Genomic DNA, 18,534 nt, shown 5'->3' with positions numbered 1-18,534 from the left:
CACAAGTCTCCCTCCTTCCTCGAAGCTCTCAGTGCTGAGCCTTACCTCTCGCTGCACTTCACGCTCTACACCAACCTGACGAAGTAGTTGCCTGCATATCGTATCAGTTGCTGCGACTACCGGACTGCTAATTCTAACCTTCAGTCACTGATAATGAAATTTCACACGCAATGTTTAGACTGCCGTCCTATGATAAGCCAAGCAAGAGTGCTGTTGCGGCATGATCCGCTATCAGCAAAACTGTGCGTCTATACTTCTACGAAAAGGCGGACCGAGACATCCGAATATGAGATATCTGTTGTCCCATAGCACAACTCCGAAAAGGAAAATTTCTCCCGGGCAGTGTGTTAACGCTCGCCGGACTTATCTACTTGCGGTGTGCTTATTACCATAGCTGTGGAAAGCCGCCGCGGTGGCTGAGTGGTTATGGTGCTCGGCTGCTGACCCGAAAGACGCAGGTTCGATCCCGGCCGCGGCGGCTGAGTTTCGATGAAGGCGAAATTCTAGAGGCCCGTGTACTGTGCGATGTCAGTGCACGTTAAAGAACCCCAGGTGGTCGAAATTTCCGGAGCGCTTCACTACGGAGTCCCTCATAGCCCGAGTTATTTTGGGACATCAGAACCCAGATAAACTAAACTAAGTTAACTGTGCTGTACGTACCGAAGGGACAGGGGTACGACTGCCGACTAATTTTTCGAAATTTCTTTCAGCGCAATCAATTCAGCTTATATACTTACATGTCCAAGTGACGTTTGAGTCAGCGATAGCAGTTTCCTAATGTTTAAGCACTTATCGATACCGCCGCTTCACGCGTGACGTCAAAGCCCACTCGACCAATACATTTTTCGCACACACCGGCGAAGACGCCAACTACACCAGGTTCTCCACTGAACGGGGCCCTTAACGGTGCCGCGTTAAAATAGAAGCGATATGGGACAAAAGGTGTTCGTCTATCCATTCCCAAGGAGCCGAAAGGGAAAGAACTTCAAATACTGGGAGCTCACCAACACAAGTGTCGGCATCGCGTGACGGTGGGCGAGTACTGGCTAGCCGGAGTGGAATCAGAGAGCAAGAGTAAGCCACCAACACAGAAAGCGATACACTTTCGCGCAAGGAAGTTGCGAAAGAAACTGCGCAAGAAGGCAGTCGTTCGCGAGGAAGTTGCGAAAGCGGCATGCAAAACGTGTGGCACACTACGTCGTCCTTCCTCGCTCGTCTTTTGTGCCCCGGAAACACCGCTTCTCCCCAGCGAGAGCACGCGCGCGCCCGTGTCGTTAGACGGGGCGCATTTTGGCGCCTAGACGAGCGGTCGTGTCAATCGATGGCGCGTTCTGGGAAGGCATTCTACCACGTTTCAGGAACAATTGGCGGAGCAAGGCGCCGGTCTGAGCCGAACGATTGGTGACGAGATTGGGGGAACGAGGTGCGGTGGAGGCCGAGCAGAGAGGAAACGGAAGAAGGGTCGAGAAGGTGAGAAGAGCCTAAGGACAGGAAGGAGTAGGGAGAAGAAAGGAGTAACAGCGCGGGAGATGAGGCAGCAGAGGGGAAAATGGGTAAGCCGAGAAGGACGCGCGTGGACAAACCTAACTGGTAGCAGAGAGTGAGCAGGAAGGAAGAAGGAGGTCGGCGCCGAAAAGGGGCGCCTGCCCTTCCTCTGGATCCCAACCCACGCCACACCCGCCGCGGCTATCGACCGCGCACGCATCACAGATAGAAGCCGCCGGGACGCCTGCCGCGGGTCGACGGTGGCCGGAGTGCCGCCCTAGTGCATTTTAACGTCGCTCGAAAGAGTAGAGATGAAACCCTGGCTTACCGTCCCCCCTCCCCCTCCCCCCCAAAAAAAAAATTTTACACTGACCACCATCGTTGTACGCGTTGTCGTGATTTCTAGCCCGTCTAAGCCTTTACCACCTGTCAAGCCAATACTGTGATTTCATTGGTTACTGCTGCATTTTTTGCACTGATCTGAGGTATTGTCATGCCATTTTGGTTTTTCTTCCTCACAATTTATTCTGATGAAGTTTCTTTTCTTTCATGCAACATGAGTCTTCTGTCTATTTTTATTTCGCCAGTGTACTAATTTGATGTCCCGTAATTTTTAATGTGCTTTTATGCCTGTGTGTATGTCTGCGCCGCTCTGCTGCCTGTCGGGCTCTGCCACTCAAGCCCTACGAGGCTTTGGCAGGCCGGAATTTTGTACATTTTTTTTAATATTTGGCACAATAAATATTATTATTACTATTATTAATAAAATAAACTCTTGATCCTCTCCAAAAGTGTTTCCGACAGTAAGCTCAAGCTTTTTAGCAAGGGTGTGACGTCCCTGGCCCAGTAGAATTTCACGAAGTGGCTACTAAGAAGTCTACGACGCAGCGTCGAAAGCGCGAAGCAAAGCACCTGCGAGCGACCGGACGGCGTGGCACAAATGTTGTCGCAAGCGCAAATGCGCTTTTACAGCGATAGCTGAAATGCGCACTTTATCCTCGCGGTCGCAATTCGGCGAAAGAAAGCGCCACCCAGTGCGGCATTACTGGGCATGAGTCAGAAGCGCCATGTGTTGCCATACGATCTAAGTGGGCCCCAGCGAAGGCGCACTCAGAGATGTAGGGGGACGCAGTAAAACTATCACTGGCACGTCAGCGCTCCTAAAAAGCTCAGGGTCATCGCGGGGGGGTGACGTAAAAGTTGGTGCTCAGCGCTGAAAATTGAAAATTGGCTTTCAGGAAATGAAAGGCGCAACAACTGTCTCAATTTTCTGTGGACACGTCAACCGCGCCGTATGGGAAAGGATGAATGAGTGAGCGAAAGAAGAAAGAGGTGCCGTAGTAGAGGGTGGTGGAGGTAGTGATAACTTTATTAGTACGATATTTTAGATAACGGAGCGTGAGTAGTGCTTCCGTTAAGACTTCATTGAAGGCTACTGTCACTCGGGCCCTAATGGCCAATTTCCTCTGTTCGTCGCCTGGATAGCACCTCCTGCCATCGCTTACGCGTCGGGTTTGGTATTTCCGGTATTGTTTGGGAGCACTGTAACCGCCAATGTCACATTTCGCCGATGTTCATTTGTCCCAAGCCTCTTCCTGGGTGGTCCCCCTAATTGGCAGATGGGCCACTTAGGTCACGTGACCATATGAACTCATCACAACCTTCCCACCGGACTGTGAGCAAACTGTCCCCCATGGCAGGTGCCAGTTCAATTAGTGATTGGTCACGACACGTTCCTCGAGAAGAGCAACCTGGGTCGCACCACCGGCAGCACCTGCCATCGCAGGGCGGCGGGGCACCGTTTAACTACTACACCCTTGCTCCAGGAGCGGTATGAGGACTCCCCGGGATCTATGAATGTAAAGCAGAGAATGACCGATTCCGCATATACGGGCGTTAACCCATTAATGTTATCGTGTCATGCCCTCAAGGAGGAGCTCAAGTGTCCCTTCAAGTTTTAGTCCGCTAGCCCTCAGGCCCTCATTCATCAATTTTGCCGATCTTTGTCGAGTGTCGTTTCTAGTGAAAAGCGGATATGCTAGTGCACCTACTTCACATTTGGCCTAACTATATTAAACCGGCCGTCAACTTCTTGACGTGACCAAAGTGTGTGATATAAGCATGGGTGTTGTCCGCAGAACGGGTATTCGTTCTGATATATCGTTGGATGTATACTGTGCATTAATCAAAGGTGAAGGTATGTGTTTGGTTTGTGGTGCTTTAACATCCCAAAGAGACGCAGACAGTGAGGGACGCCGTAGTCGAGGGCTTCGGATAATTTCCACTTCGTGGGGTTCTTTAACGTCGACTAACACCGCACAGGGGTTGTGGATTTAAGTTTGGAGTACCGGCAGAGGGAACCTTTGAAGGCGTCAAGTCGTCCGAACGCGGACCCGGTGATATGACACGACGGACCAGTTCGGACCAGTTGACGTTTTCAAAGGTTTCGTCTGCCGCTCATTTAAATAAAATTCCTCAATCCCTGTGCAATGGCAGTGCACGTTAAAGAACCCCAGGTCACCGAAATTACCAAGCCCTCCTACAGCCTCCCCATAGCCTGAGTCACTTTGGAACGTAGAACTCCATAAATCCAAACTCAAACCGAACACGCTCATGATGCCACCTACCGTACCTCAGCGCAAGCTATTCGCATTTACTCTCATCTCTACAACACAGATGGCGCTGCTTTGCCACAGCTCATAGCAGTCAACTGAAATGCTTTAAAGGCCGTCGCGGTGGCTCAGTGCTAATGGCGCTCGGCTGCTGACCCAAAAGACGCGCGTTCGATCCCGGCCGCGGCGGTTGGATTTCAATGGAGGTGAAATTCTAGAAGCCGTGTACTGTGCGATGTCCCTGCGCGTTAATGAACCCAGGTGGTCGAAATTTCCGGAGCCCTTCACTACGGCGTCCACCATAGCCTGAGTCGCTTTGGGACGTTAAGCCCCCACAAACCAAACTAAACCAAACCAGCTGTCGCGTTAAAATGTCGTTTCTATGGAGGCAAAACACAAAAAGGGTCCGTGCGCTTTGCGATGTCAGTGCATGTTGAAATATCCCCAGGTGGTCGAAATTATTCCGGATGATGATGATGTCATCAGGCTTAATGGCACATACCCACGGCGGGGGATTGGCCAGGATGCATAGCGGAGGTGCACAACGGCACCTCTTTCTCTCCTTCTTCCATCAACCTTCCTCCCTTCCCTTACGGCGTGGTTCGGATGCACACCGAGATGTGAGACAATTACTGGTCCACGTCCTTCCCTCAAAAACCAATTTCCATTTCAAGCGCGGCTAGAACTCCCACCATTTCGGTCGTGAGTTGGTCGAGCTTTCCCCTCTACGTAGCACTGAGGAACGTTCATTCGACTTGATCAAACGGAAGCCTTGTATGTCCTGTGGTAAGAAAAAGAGAGTAAATACAATACAAATGAAATAAAGAGCAGTATATGTGTCAGCAAAGTAATATGCAAAACGCATCCATGGCCGTTGGAGGGACCCATTACCGTTATCGTGTCGTACCCTTAAAGTGGCTCTGATGGGGCTCCCAGTAAAGTTCCGGCATGCGAGGGATGAAGGACACCACTTCACGAATATCGCACAGGAAGAATTTTTTTAATGCGTTTTTATAGGCCCATTTATCTGTACTCAAAATCTGAATTTCAGCGTTTTAGAGCCTTGTACGCTAAAAGGTCTGCGCTCTTCCGCCAGGTCCACCCACTTGGGCCTGCTATAGCCCCTGAATGAAACTAAAAGTAACGGCTTCCTTTGAAATGGCCGGCTTCTCCCATCTCCTAGCGCGCCGCGGGAGGATCGAGCCTCCCATTGGCCGAAGCAGCGTGGTCCGTTGTTAGCGCGCGCTTTTTTGCTCCGCAGCAGACGTCAGCGCCACTCCGGGGTGCAACAACCCAGGCGCTGTAGTGATGCGGTTGTAATTGCAACCGCATCACTACAGCGCCACGAACATATTCTTTCTACCAGAAGCATTGATAACTGGTACATTCCGCGCTTTCGAACTAATTATAAACATCAGTCACTAAAACATAATCTCCCTTCGGTTCTAAACACGTACATATTTCCTACTAAGCCTACGATAAACCAGTTGAGGCAGACATTTCTTAACACATTATGACAAAGTTCTAAACACTACCTTGAATGTTTTTCACTTCAAAAATGTTGGTTTTGTTATGTCTAATGTAGTTGTTGCTTTTGAAATTAAAGATGCGTAAGCTGGTTTTTCTTTTTATTATTATTTCTTCTTATACATGCAGTATGTTTTCCTTTATGTGCCACATTATAAAATGTCTGACTTCGTATTGTAATTAGTATAATAATGAACTTTGAAAATGTTCTCTCTCCTGCATCTAGAATGTACACTGAACATCTAATTAATACGCTCATTGATGACTGACTGCACTATTGCAATACTAACTGCTTGTCTACATACTTGATTTGTATTGCGTGTCCTTATGTATGAGCATGTCAGCTTCGATTTTATATTTTCTCCCTTGGTGTTTGTATTGCCACGCTGGCCTGCCTTGTTGTGGTCTCTTGGGCCCTGTCAAGCTGCCTCGAGCAGCTTTTTGCCCAAGAGTTCCTACCATGCATATGGTGAAATAAACGAATTGAATTGAATTGAATTGAATTGAGTCAATGGGAAGATACTTTTCGTTATTCCGTCCGGCAAAAACAACAACAAAAAAAACACGGCTCGCCGAAACACCTGGCTGCCTAGGAACGGCTGGGAAAACTTCGATAATGCGCTCGATCCGTGCCTTTGTCAGCTAAGTGGCCGTTCTTCAGTAGTCAGTCGTGCTATTCGGAATACCTGATGTGAAGCCCGATTGACTGCAGTCTTTCTTCGTAGTAGACGATGTTCGGCATGGTTGTAGTTCGCTGGCGGGCTAACAAAGCCGCATTTGGTGTTGTCTGAGCCCCACCGTCCACGTTACTTGCTCTGAGCTTTGATGTTGCGCGCATTGCCTGGAGCATTCGTTTGGTTGTAGTGGAACTCGTACTCGGGCTTGACTCAAGAGTTGCGCTTCCTGTGTGAGCCCAGCCGTTCTCGCTGCTCGCTGTGGAGGCCTAGCTTTGATGTTGCGCCCATTGCTCTTTACATTTATTTTGCTAGAGTTGGAATTCTCCGCTCACGAACTCGAGACTATAATGGCGGTTCTCGTTGTTACAGAACCCGGTGTTCATGCTGCTCGCAATGCAGGTCTAGCTTTGATGTTGGCGCATTGCTCAACGCATTTGTTCTGGCCGGGTTGTCATGCCATAGTCGGTCATTACTGAACCTAGGCAGCTACCTCTTGAATACGCCATGTCTGCGTGCATAATATTCGAGAATGCAAACGAGGACTTGCGTTGAAAATGGTCGAAAAGGTACTGGGTTCAAGGCCGTCGACACTGCCGCTGAATGCGCGTGCAAAGCTCTCCGCTCGGAACATTTGTAACGTATATGTGAGATAAAAGGAATCACCAAGGCAGAGGTGTGCGAGACTCAAACAAGAGCATTTTCAACATTCCAAGTTGTTAGAGCTGTTATAGCAGTGCATACGACGTGCTTACATGTGTTCACAGCGCCCGTCCTGTCCGTCTTTCTTTGTGGTTTGTGTAGAATTTAGCGCTGTTTTTTTCTTTTCTGAACACAATGTCACACCAACTAGCCCAGCAAAAGGTACTGCTTACATGTTGTACATGATTTTTAAATTATTTGTGAAAAGTCAGGGTCTATGTTTCTCTTCACAGCTTAGTATCTTTTATCATAAGGTCGTGCTGTACCAAATATTAAATTAATTATTGTAACAGTTCAGGCTACTGCTCGTTATGGAAGGCAATTACACGACAGAAGACAATGTCCTCTTATAAACGATTATTGCTTGTGCTGACACAAGAGGACGATCACCTAAACGCACAGCATTCTAGTGAGTTACTCATGTGCTCCAACTTCGTGCAAACCAGTAATTATAAAGCCTTTTCAGTTGCCGGAAATCAACCAAGCCAATGCATACTGCATCAAAATCCCTTCGATCACAGCCACGTAACAGTGCGCTACTAGGGCATTATTCGGCAATCTACAGGAAAACAGTAAGTGAAAACCACAAGTCGGATAAAAATCGATACGATTTGGCGACTACGCGCTGAATAGCAAAACTGGTCACACGAGCAAACGCGCCTCTGAGAGAAGGATATGTTATGAAAGCATTACATCGCCATCGGTTCATACCAAGCCTAGACCACTCGTTGGTCTCTAACAAAATAAATACTAAATATCCACATCCAGAAGGTACGTCGTTGCACTTCCTCTCGGCAGCGTTAAATTTCAAATAAGATTTGGCAAAAAGCGGCGTTCGAAAAAAACTGGTAGGGTTTTAACGTAGTTAAACCTGCCGCCACGGTGACTCAGTGGTTATGGTACTCGGCTGCTCACTCGAAAGACGCGCGTTCGATCCCGGCCACTGCGATCGCATTTCGATGTCGATGGAGGCACCGCACGTAAAAAATTCCAGGTGGTCAAAACTATCCGGAGCCCTCCACTACATCGTCCCTCATACCCTGAGTCACTCTGGAATGTTAAACCCATAAACCATCACGCAGGTAAACCGAGTAGACGTGCGAAAGCGTGTCTAGCCTGGTCGGCTCATGGTTTTGCTTTGCTGGGTTGTCGACCAGTCTGGAGACGATATTAGACTCAGGTTAAGCTCTGATCCAGGCTAACCTTATATGACCACTTCGCGCCGCAGATGGAAGTAGATGAAGACGGTGGTATGGAATGGACAACGCGATAGTGTGTTGCAGTTTCACAAGAGGATTCATAGGCCCGGCCATAGCATAGTGATCTCGTACTCTGGCCAGCGAAGCTGCTCGCACCGCTGCTGGATCGAAACCAAGTAGAGACAACACGTATTTTGTTTCTGCACTCTCAATCCCATGAAAGCCTCTAGATTCTTAGTTGGGTTTGAAAACGTGCAGCAGTGCTTTCACACTAAAAACAAGTCTCCGGATATACCCAATAGACCCCTCGCAAAAATATGCCACCTGCCGGTGATTAGTGGTTTCGGTTTCCACTTCGAAAAGCACCCTTGGAAAACTTCCGCCACATTAGGTGAAGCCTCACATTCCTCTCGTCAGCCTCGCACATGCCGCTTGTCGAGCGACGAGGCAAATATACCGCTCGTTGTTAGTGCAAAGCAGCTGCGAGCATGGCTGCCCACACCCCTTCTGCCCCGTACACCGTAATCAAAACGATTACAGCGCAAAAAATCTACAGGAAATTTTTACTACATTCGAATCGGAGCGAAAGCACGGATTTGTGCTACGTAGAAGACGACGGTGGGCAGGCAGTGCCGCGGTACGGAGCAGATGCAAGTTGATGAAGACGTCGCACTCCAATGCACAGCGCGAGAGTGTGGTACAGTTTAACAGAAGGCGTGTTGGCTGCGGCGATAGCCTAGTGGTCTCGCTGAGCGGCCCTTAAAGGAGGTCTGTTCGCGCAGCCCCGGGTTCACTCCCAGTCATAGATTTTGATTCACTTTGACCTCTAACTGAGGCGAAGGTCAGAACTAGACACCCGATGATCAAAGAACGAAGGCCTGTAGTGAAGCTCTCTCTTCAAAACTTCGGTAAAGCAGTTTAACGTGGATCGGGCAGTCATTACAGTAACTAATTTTTTAAATTTCCCAAGCCATCATCTCGTTTCTACTGAAGCGAAGAAAGACAATCCAACAAACAGTTCCTTGGGACGTGCGCTCTACTGCGTGCCGAAGGTCAAGCGTTGGGAGCGTCCAGCTGCACAAGGCGACGGTGCCGCCACTATCCGGGAAGCGGTGTTCCGGTGAAGCGGTGGTCCCGGGTTCGAACCCCGGACCAGGACGAATTTTTCTTTAACTACGAAGTTTCTGAGAAAGCTGTATAGCTTTCCTTTGTAGCCGTATGGCTGCGCCCGGGTGGATGCCAATGAGTAATTACTCCCTTATTACAAGTCTACTCCACCTTGGGGGTTTCCCCTAAACATTTGACCAACACTATCGGGACGCCTGGGAGGAGCTGAGTGCAGTAGCGCCGGCAGAGGAGGAGGAGGAGGAAGCAGATGTCGTTACTTCTAGTTAATTGAGGGGTTGTATCCGCTATGCACCCTGGCCAATCCCCCGCCATGGGTATGTGCCATTAAGCCTGAGGACATCATCATCATCATCATCAATTGAGGGGCTTTTAGACCTCACCACAGGCTGCCGATGCACGCGGTAATTCGCTAGGGGCGGAGCTTCCTGACCCGCCGGAGGCTGGCTGGCCACGGAAATTGTAGTCGCATGATGTGTGAAAGAACCTAATAGCCATCTCTTAATCGGCATACGTCGGAGCGTGAAATGGAGGTGGGAACGAGAATGAAAATGTCGCCGATGAGAGCCCGTCATTTTTTGTGTGCAGTAGTGGGATCTCTGATGCGTGTGGAAGTGTACCATTTGGCTCAGATGTTCGTGACACCACGATGTAGCAACTGAGCGAGTTTATGTACTCTCTTCGTAAAGTGTTCCCTGTGACTTTTAAAGTACATGCGTATGTTTTGATTGTTAAGGAAGAGAAGGCCATAGTCAGGTGGGAAACCACCTTTTTCTTGCTTTTCCTTAGTTTACATGTACATGGCAACCAGAGCAAACCGAAGTAAAAAAAAGAAGTGCGCCCCGAGTTTGTTTTTCTTTATTTACACAGCCCCGCCGTGGCCCATGATCCAACCCAATCGGGTTCACCTGCCTTTTGCGTCTCAACTGAGGCGAACGGTTGTAGTTGGAGAGCGTCAAAAAGTCCTACTACAACACGTCAAACCAAATGGATTATTGCTGCATTGCCTCCGGAACGCCCGAACTGCGCCATGCTGATTCGCTTTTCATCTGAGTTTGGCAGCTTCGTTCGCACGGGCACGTACCGCCTTCAGTTAAAGTAGACATGGTACGCTTCCAGCTTCCAATGCTATCAGGATACTTATTATGAACACATAGGACGATCCCAATGACGTAAGTTGACGTCGCACAGTGCATCTTCGAAGTCTACAAAGCCTGGCGAACGCAACGCCACCGCTACGCCGCCAGAACGCTTTTTCCACTCTCACTGCAGCCTTGTTAATTTTGGCAAAGATGGCATATGCCTCAGAGCGTTGTCGGTGCGGTTCCAATGTCACCCGCTCTTTCGTGAAGCTATGGTGCTTGGTAAAGGACGCGACCGGCGCACGAGGGAAGTTATGGAAGCTTAATTCACTGTCAAAGGCTGTGATACCTGTGTGAGTCACGCTTATATCTTTCTGACAAAAGTAGCTGCGAAAAGTAGGTTGCAAATAACAAAAGGTAATTAAAAGAAGAACACCGCAAACAGACCACTGTTCTCAGAACTTCTGGACAGTGTGGTAGAGCTTGAGACATGGGTCCAGGCACATATCTTTTTCACACTCGGCTCACGTAACATGTTCTTTTTTTCTTTTCCTGTCGGAATTCTGAACCACTGCGGAGCAATCGAGCGCAAGGAGGAAGCATTTTCTGAAAGCTGAAACTGAAAACTTATGAAAGAAAGATGAAAGAGATGGAAGAGGGATGAACAACAACCTCGCTTGTCTATGATAGCGGTGGGCAAGGCCGTGAAGAGGCAGCGAAGCGTGCACAGCGAAAGGCTGAAAAAAAAATAGTTCCTAGGAAACTATAGCCTATAGCAAAACCACACTCGCGTACGATTTAAGTGAGAATTGCAAGCAATGAGAATTGCAATGAGAATTTCCTTTCCGAACTTGCTCGCCCGGAGCTAGCGCCGAGAGACCACGCCCCCTCACGATGTTGCTACGCCACGTTCAACTGACAAACCAAGCACCGCCTAACAAAATCAGCTTCTAGAAAAAAAAAATATGGTGACACCGCCCCATGAACGCCAGCTTTGCTTTCCGGTGCGCATTTTAAACGCAGAGGCCAGCAGGGAAGCGCGATAACGTTGTGGTACTTCAATCACACGGGAAGGGCTCATCCGAGTATAGTCATAGTCTAAGGTCGCTCGGCGGCAGTGTCTGAAGTCAAAGACAGCTTCGAGCTTCGTGCCGTTACCAAATTTTAGGTGAAAAATAGTACAGCGCCGTTAAGCAATGATGACCTCACCGTTGAGCTCTATTTCTAAGCGTGCGATGATAGTTTCTTCCCTTCAGGATTCAGAGAACGTGAGAAGCGGTGCGCGATGTGTTTTTGTACTTGAGAGGGAGGGTTCTGCTGTGAAAAATAAAGATGCTTCCTTGACCAAGGAGGAGTTAGGCTTAGTAGTTACTGAATTCCCCGAGTATCTTCCACGGCGTTTTTGAAAATACCTTGACGCTTATAGGAATGTCGAACAGGCACGCTATTGCTGTTCATCTGCTGGCGCGATGGCACAAAAAGGATTAAGATTAGCGCCACCGTTACGGCAATGTAACGCGAAGTTAGGTGACGGTTGGCGCAGAACTGGAACGCACTGAGGTCGGCAGTACTGAAGTTCTCTAGCAGCGCACAGTGGAAAGATGGTGGTAATGCGGTGAGGTTGTTGCCGAACCAAAGATGGCCGCACACAGAGCAACCGTGTATAAACGGATTCTCCCGTAGCTGCTTGTGGGACGCCTCCGGTGGCTCCGTCGGCGTCCGCTTGCATGCTACGCCTCCTTCCAAGAGAACTAAAGGCAACAAACATACGCCACACCAGGAGGAACACACGTGCATGCCCTGTGTGGCGTTTATTTGCTGGCTCTAGTTCCCATCGATCATGCACCAACTACCTCTGAAGCAAATTATTCTAGGCGATCTTGCAGGGCCCACACACCGCATCGTTTCTGCTGCGGCTACGTTGACATGCGCTACGGGCTCTTGACGCCTCTAAGGACCCGCTACACCACAGCACGCCACGAGGAACCTCTGCCGCTGACCTGGCTCGAATGCAGATCGAGACAGAAGCACGCGCTCACAAGTCAACGACACATGCTTGTGTACAAACACGCACGTAACATCCGCAAGGTTTGGGACGTTACGCAGCCCAGACCATCCCTTTTTCACTGCCCTCGCTGTGTTTTGTTAATGGAAAAGCCGCGATGACGAGTTGAATCACTGCAGCCTACACAGTGTTACAGTGGCGCAGCCCGAAGCATGATCTTTGCATTCATAGCGGCCCATCTTCGCATTGCGTACGCGAAGCTCAAAACCGTTCGGACAAAAAGTTTCGAAAAATTCGCTTCGTGTGCTCTTTTTCCGTTCCCCGCGCTTCCCGGATGATGTTCGCCTGATTTCGCGAAGAACGGCAGCTCAAATCGTTTCATGCTTTAAGCTACATTTCGGCTCCGTGATTCCGACCAGTCGCCTGAAATACATGGTATTCGCATGCTCCATCCCCTGCAGGTGTTAGTCACAAGCGAGCAGGTGGCAAGTTGTTCTGCAGTTAATTTCTTCCCGAGAACATCGGTCCCGAAAATTTCCGCTTTCCGACTGTACGTACCCAAACTTTACGAAGCGGCTGGTAATGTCGTTTGGTCGACCGCTCATAATTTTTTTCACACAGTCTATAGACTGTCCATAGATTTTTACCTATAAAGTCTACACACTTTGATGCATCCTATGGATTGGTCAACAGAGAATACAAATCATTAGATAGTCTATACAGTTTGTACTTATACAGTTACAGTTCGAGAACGAGTTGGAGTTAGACAGACAGATCAGAACAGTAGGTCTTAAAATTAATATGCAGAACACCCAAGTAATGTTCAAGTGCCAGCAAGGGAGCAAACAGCAGTTCACAACTAGTAGCGAGGTGCTATAAGTGGTAAGGGAATACATGCATACTTAGGGCAGGTAGTGACCGCTGATTCGGATCATGAGAGGGAAATAGCTAGAAGAATAAGAATGGGATGGAGCGCATATGGCAGGTTCCCTGAGACTGTGAATACACATTTTACCAATATCCCTCGAGAGGAAAGTATAGAACACTTGCATCCTACCTGTAGCCACCTATGGGGCAGAAACGTGGAGACTAACGAAAAGGGTTTAGCATAAGTTAAAGACAACGCAGCGAGCTATTTAAACAAACGCGGTTTGATGACGTCCTAGTCGAAATCAAGAGGAAGAAATGGGCTTGGGCAGGGCATGTAATGCGAAGGCAAGACAACCGCTGGCCCTTAAGGGTAACAGAGTGGACTCCAGGAGAAGGCAAGCGTAGCAGGGGGCGGTAGAAAGTTAGGTGGGTGGATGAGATTAAGAAGTTCGCGGGGATACGGTGGCCGCAACTGACAAAGGACCGGGATAATTGGAGAGACATGGTCTGCAGAGGGCGTGGTCAGGCCGCTGCTACTGATGATGATGGTGATGACAGTTCAGACATTCACGGCCATAAGCATTTAAGTAGACTTTTTCTAATAGAGTATGAACAGACAGAAGGGAATATCTAATAGGAAGGGAATACGGCCCAAAAATCGAATATGCGTCGGCCATCTGGGACCCGGATCAAGCATACCTCATAGATGGCTTGGAATCTTTGCAAAACCGTGCCGTTAGATTCATCTTTTCGGATTATTCTCGTCATACTAGCGTCACCGCACTAAAGGCTCGCGCCGAACTTGATACGTTATCACATCGTCGCAAACTACCACGCTTGACCCTTTTCCATAAGCTTTACCATCATGTTCTGCTCCATGACGATTTTTTCAATCACCTGAATCTTTTTTTCCACGTCTCGACCACCTGCTGAAAGTTAAACGCATATCATGCGACACTTCTTCTTTTGCGAACTCTTTCGTACCTCGTACTATAGACGACTAGAATAATCTATCATCACACATCGCTTCAGAAAAGAACCTTAACAAGTTTCAGGACCTTCTAACCCAAATGTCTGTTCAGCTTTACTAATTCATTGTACCACATGCTGCATTCAGCTGTTTTGTTATTTTGTTCTGTTCCTGCGGTTATGTTATGCCTCTAAAGCATTATCTCTTCTTTTGTTCGTGTAAATTACAATGTATATTACAGGTTTTTGTTTGTTTCTTTTTTGTTTTCTACTTGTGCTTTCTGTATTTATGTATTGCACCTTGGTGCTTGCTCATTCTTGTTTTGTGTTCTAGTGTGTCAATGCTCCCCCCTATGTTATACCCTCGATTGAGGGCCTTTAGGGGTTTATTGAATAAATAAATAAATAAATAAATAAATAAATAAATAAATAAATAAATAAATAAATAAATAAATAAATAAATAAATAAATCGATCGGAAGGCAATACAGTCTTTAAAGGGAAACTGCAGAGGTTTTAGATATCAACGAGCTTAAGAGGGTCGAATGAGTGACCCTTGGAGGTAAAGCATGGGAAGTCTTTTTGGGCTAGCGCTTGAAATAGTGAAGTAGTCGGCGATTAAAATCCGGTCGCCCTTCAAGCTTCTCCGCAGCGCACAACGCCAAGTGGGGGGCGCATAGTGACGTCATCGAAGGTATCGGTATACATTTCCAACGCGCGAACGCCTGCTTTGAAGGTAAAAAGCAACGCTACCGAAGGCAAACCCTGCCGAGAGTTGTTTGGCAGCGTCTAACAAGTCAGGGCAGGGTGTGGCTGACGTCAGCGGTAATTTGAAATCATACCTTCCGTGATGTCACGCTGAACTATCCTGCACCCCTCCAGTGCATTGGGCAAAAGCGCAAAATTCAATCGTTGATTACGTCACTATTTCAAATGCCAGTGCAAAAATACTTGGCATGCTTTACGTACAGCATATATAGATTTGAATCCTTGAATATCGCAAAATTCTCAAAAAAGTGCTGCAGTTGCCCTTTAAGAGACACATCGGAACTCTACACATCATTTTCACGTGCCCCGCACTCGGTCACTCGGCCGACCGCGCTGACTCACGCACCGCTGAGTCTGCACGCTTCGTCCTCCCCTCACTGACGCAGTCCATTGACTGAATGGCCCACTCAGTCCGCCCCTCCCGAGTGGCTCAATAACCCACTCACTCCCCGAGGGCTGCACTATAGAGGCGAGCTTCTTCGTTTTCCGCCGACGCCTCCGCGAATCTCTCGCCTCTGTTTACTCCCGGAGACCACTGGACGTCGATCCCGGAGGAGGGCGTAGGTGCGGTGCCTGCGCTTCTACGGCGCGTTTACCTCTCGCCGCGCCATCTGAGCTCGCGGGATCCCGCTTGACGTCGTTAGCCGAGAGCACTCTGTCCCGCCATCCGTTACGCCTCGCGCTTTCCCGCCATCTCCTTTGCGCCCCGTTTACCCAATCTCTTTCCCCCCGACGAATTCGATTTGCCATCCCGACAGGCGATGTGGCGCCGGCCGCTAGTGCTTTGTCTTACCGGCCCACGTTCCGCAACGCTCGCCTCTTTCTTTTAGTATCTTGCGTTTGTGCGCCGCACGCTTGCTTGTTTTCTTGCGGCAGCTGCACTCTGCCTTTCCGACGGAGAAATGAAGAAAAGGCTTCACGCCAAGATTTTTCTTTTATTTTTCTATTTCTATTACTGTAATAGCCACTCTGGGTCCTTGCTTTTTAACGATCGCGATTCGAGATGATCGAACTGCTAACCTGGCGACAGAAAAAAGGCCGCACTCTTCGAAACGTTGCCCACCGCACATTTCAAGCTGATATATTGTTGCCGTTGTCTTCCACGTACGCTTATAGGGTGGTCTCCTTTATTTAATGGCATTATTAGAAAAAATTAACGATCTGAATTTTTGATAAATCAATGCACTTTCTGGACACTCACACACACCAGTTGATATTGTCTTTAAAGCGGAAGACCGATGCTTTTCAGACATGAAATGCTTTTAGCTCCCATTCTCGGGGAACGGAGGCCGACATCACCAGAAGCCAGAAAAAAAAATATACCGTGAAGCTAAACTTATAATATTCCCAACTTCTACGTCTGAACTGCAAGCAGCAGACGAAAACTTGTCGTTTTCAGCCCTTAGGACGATTCGAACCAGCCGGCGCAAAGAAAGCAGCTCAGTTTTTCGATGCTTTAACCACTCGGACATATCCGTTTCTTTTCTTTTATGTAATTATTGCATGGAAGGACACCAACAACACTAACTCTCTCAAAGTCCTACTTAACCGGGTTGCCATCTGCAAACTCGTCATACTTCCTCACGCCTTCATCAAGCTACCGTTCCTCCCACACATTGAAATTTCGGGAGAAGCACATGCGTCATGAAAGGCCATCAAGAGTGAGGTCGGTCTTAATCGCATTTACCAAAAGAGTGTACTGCTCTCTGAACAGAGACTTCGTTGAATGCGGACGTTCTGTCTGTCGATTTCGCGTGTGGCACTTCCACAAGCTAATAAACAGTTCCACGAGCGCAAAAAGATCACAGGGAATCATGCAGTCATTCATTACATGCCGAAATCTTACAGTATATAGCATGATCTCAACGCCGTTTTTTTTAGACATCTGAAGTACAGTCTTTGTCAAAAGTAACCAGGCTCCATGGTTTGCTTCTCATTCGGATAACAGAGCCCTCACGGCTTCCTTAAAGATCAAAAAGTTCTTTGAAGGTGAGAACAGGGGCTCTTCTTACCATACAGAGATTTAGAGCTTGAGGGCTGCCATAATAGCTTTAATATACGACTGAGTAGAAAAGCATGCAGCCTGGTTACTTTTAACAAAGACTGTACAGCCACCCTGATTTTTAATAATATAGCGCGAGCGTCGACCGAACTGCTGGTCAGCGCCTTATAACGGCGATAAGCGTGCAACAAGGCGAGAGTTCGCGCACGCGCACGAAGAAAGAGCGTCGTCTGCTACGCTGTTCCGAGCACGAGGACACACGCCCTGCCGCAACATCAGTTCGCAAGATCGCGCCAAGTCGTAGAGCGCATGCGCATGATTAATATGTTAGACTGCATGAGACGTGATTTCCTTCTCTCTTTTTTTTTGCCTATTACGGGAGGCCAGCCTGGCGATGGAAAGTTACGATAAGAAAAAAATAAAAGGAAAGAAATATAGCAGCACATTGAAACCATTGCCTGGATCGCGATAAACGGGGTTCCAACCGACGCCTTTTTATACCGTCGAGACACTTCAAGGCTGATTAAAGAGCTGGTTCGAACCCCGTTTATCGCGATCCAGGCAATGGTTTCAATGTGCTGCTATATTTCTTTCCTTTTATTTTTTTTATCATAACTTTGCATCGCCAGGCTGGCCTCCCGTAATAGGCAAAAAAAGAGAGAGAGAGAAAGAAATCACGTCTCATGCAGTCTCACATATCAATCATGCGCATGCGCTCTAAGACTGGCTCGGGATTTTATTGCGAACTGATATTGTGGCAGGGCGTGTGTCCTCGTGCTCGGAACAGCGCAGCAGACGGCGCTCTGCCTTCGTGCGCGTGCGCGAACTCTCGCCTTGTTGCACGCTTATCGCCGTTATAAGGCGCTGACCAGCAGTTCGGTCGACGCTCGCGCTATATTATTAAAAATCAGGGTGGCTGTACGTCCTAAAGGAACACAGCATCACGACATAACTCAGTTTAATGATGTATAGATTCTAGTTGCTAAAACCCGTACCCATTCATTACTCGCAGCACAAAAATCCCTTGGCGTGAATTCAGTTCACAACAGGTAAGGTGGGCATGTGAAGCTTAAAAACAAAGGTTTTTGCGATCGATTGAATACACACCCGGTGTACTCGCTTTAGTAATACGCTGTTGTTGAGAAAGCCTAGATAAGGCTGCCGATAGATAGGTACACGAAGTAAAAACTCGATCAGAACCTTTGCCGTCTGCCTTCTGGAGAGGTGTTACGGGTATTCTACGGAAAAGCGAACGGTGAGGAAATGGAATGTGCAAGCAACATATTTTAAGAAAAGACCATGAAGGTCCCCTAGGACGATGTCAAGTCGGTGCAAAAAAAAAGGCAAATGAGCGCTTAGTTGTCTGCTAGACACAGCTATCAAGGAGGTGTGCATCGCCGTTTTCAAAACGAGAAACCGCAGAACAAGTGGATGGACAAACAAGAGCCCGCGACCATCCACTAGACTTGGCCGTCCACTAGGGTTAAGCAAGGGAAGCCCAGAAAGGTCACGAAA

The 18,534-nt window shown here is 48.3% G+C and overlaps 1 protein-coding gene across 2 annotated transcripts in view; it reads right to left on the bottom strand.

Moving 5' to 3' along the window:
* LOC149338956 (uncharacterized) overlaps positions 1–18,534 on the bottom strand; it is a 166,551-nt gene that overhangs the window by 6,491 nt on the left and 141,526 nt on the right. The gene's annotated exons all lie outside the window — the stretch shown is intronic.

The sequence above is a fragment of the Amblyomma mixtum genome, chromosome 6 (genome assembly GCF_055824585.1).
Source record: "Amblyomma mixtum isolate Tamu chromosome 6, ASM5582458v1, whole genome shotgun sequence".
Taxonomy (NCBI): domain Eukaryota; kingdom Metazoa; phylum Arthropoda; class Arachnida; order Ixodida; family Ixodidae; genus Amblyomma; species Amblyomma mixtum.
Note: the sequence above shows the minus strand (reverse complement) of the source record. Positions and strands in the feature narration are given on the sequence as shown.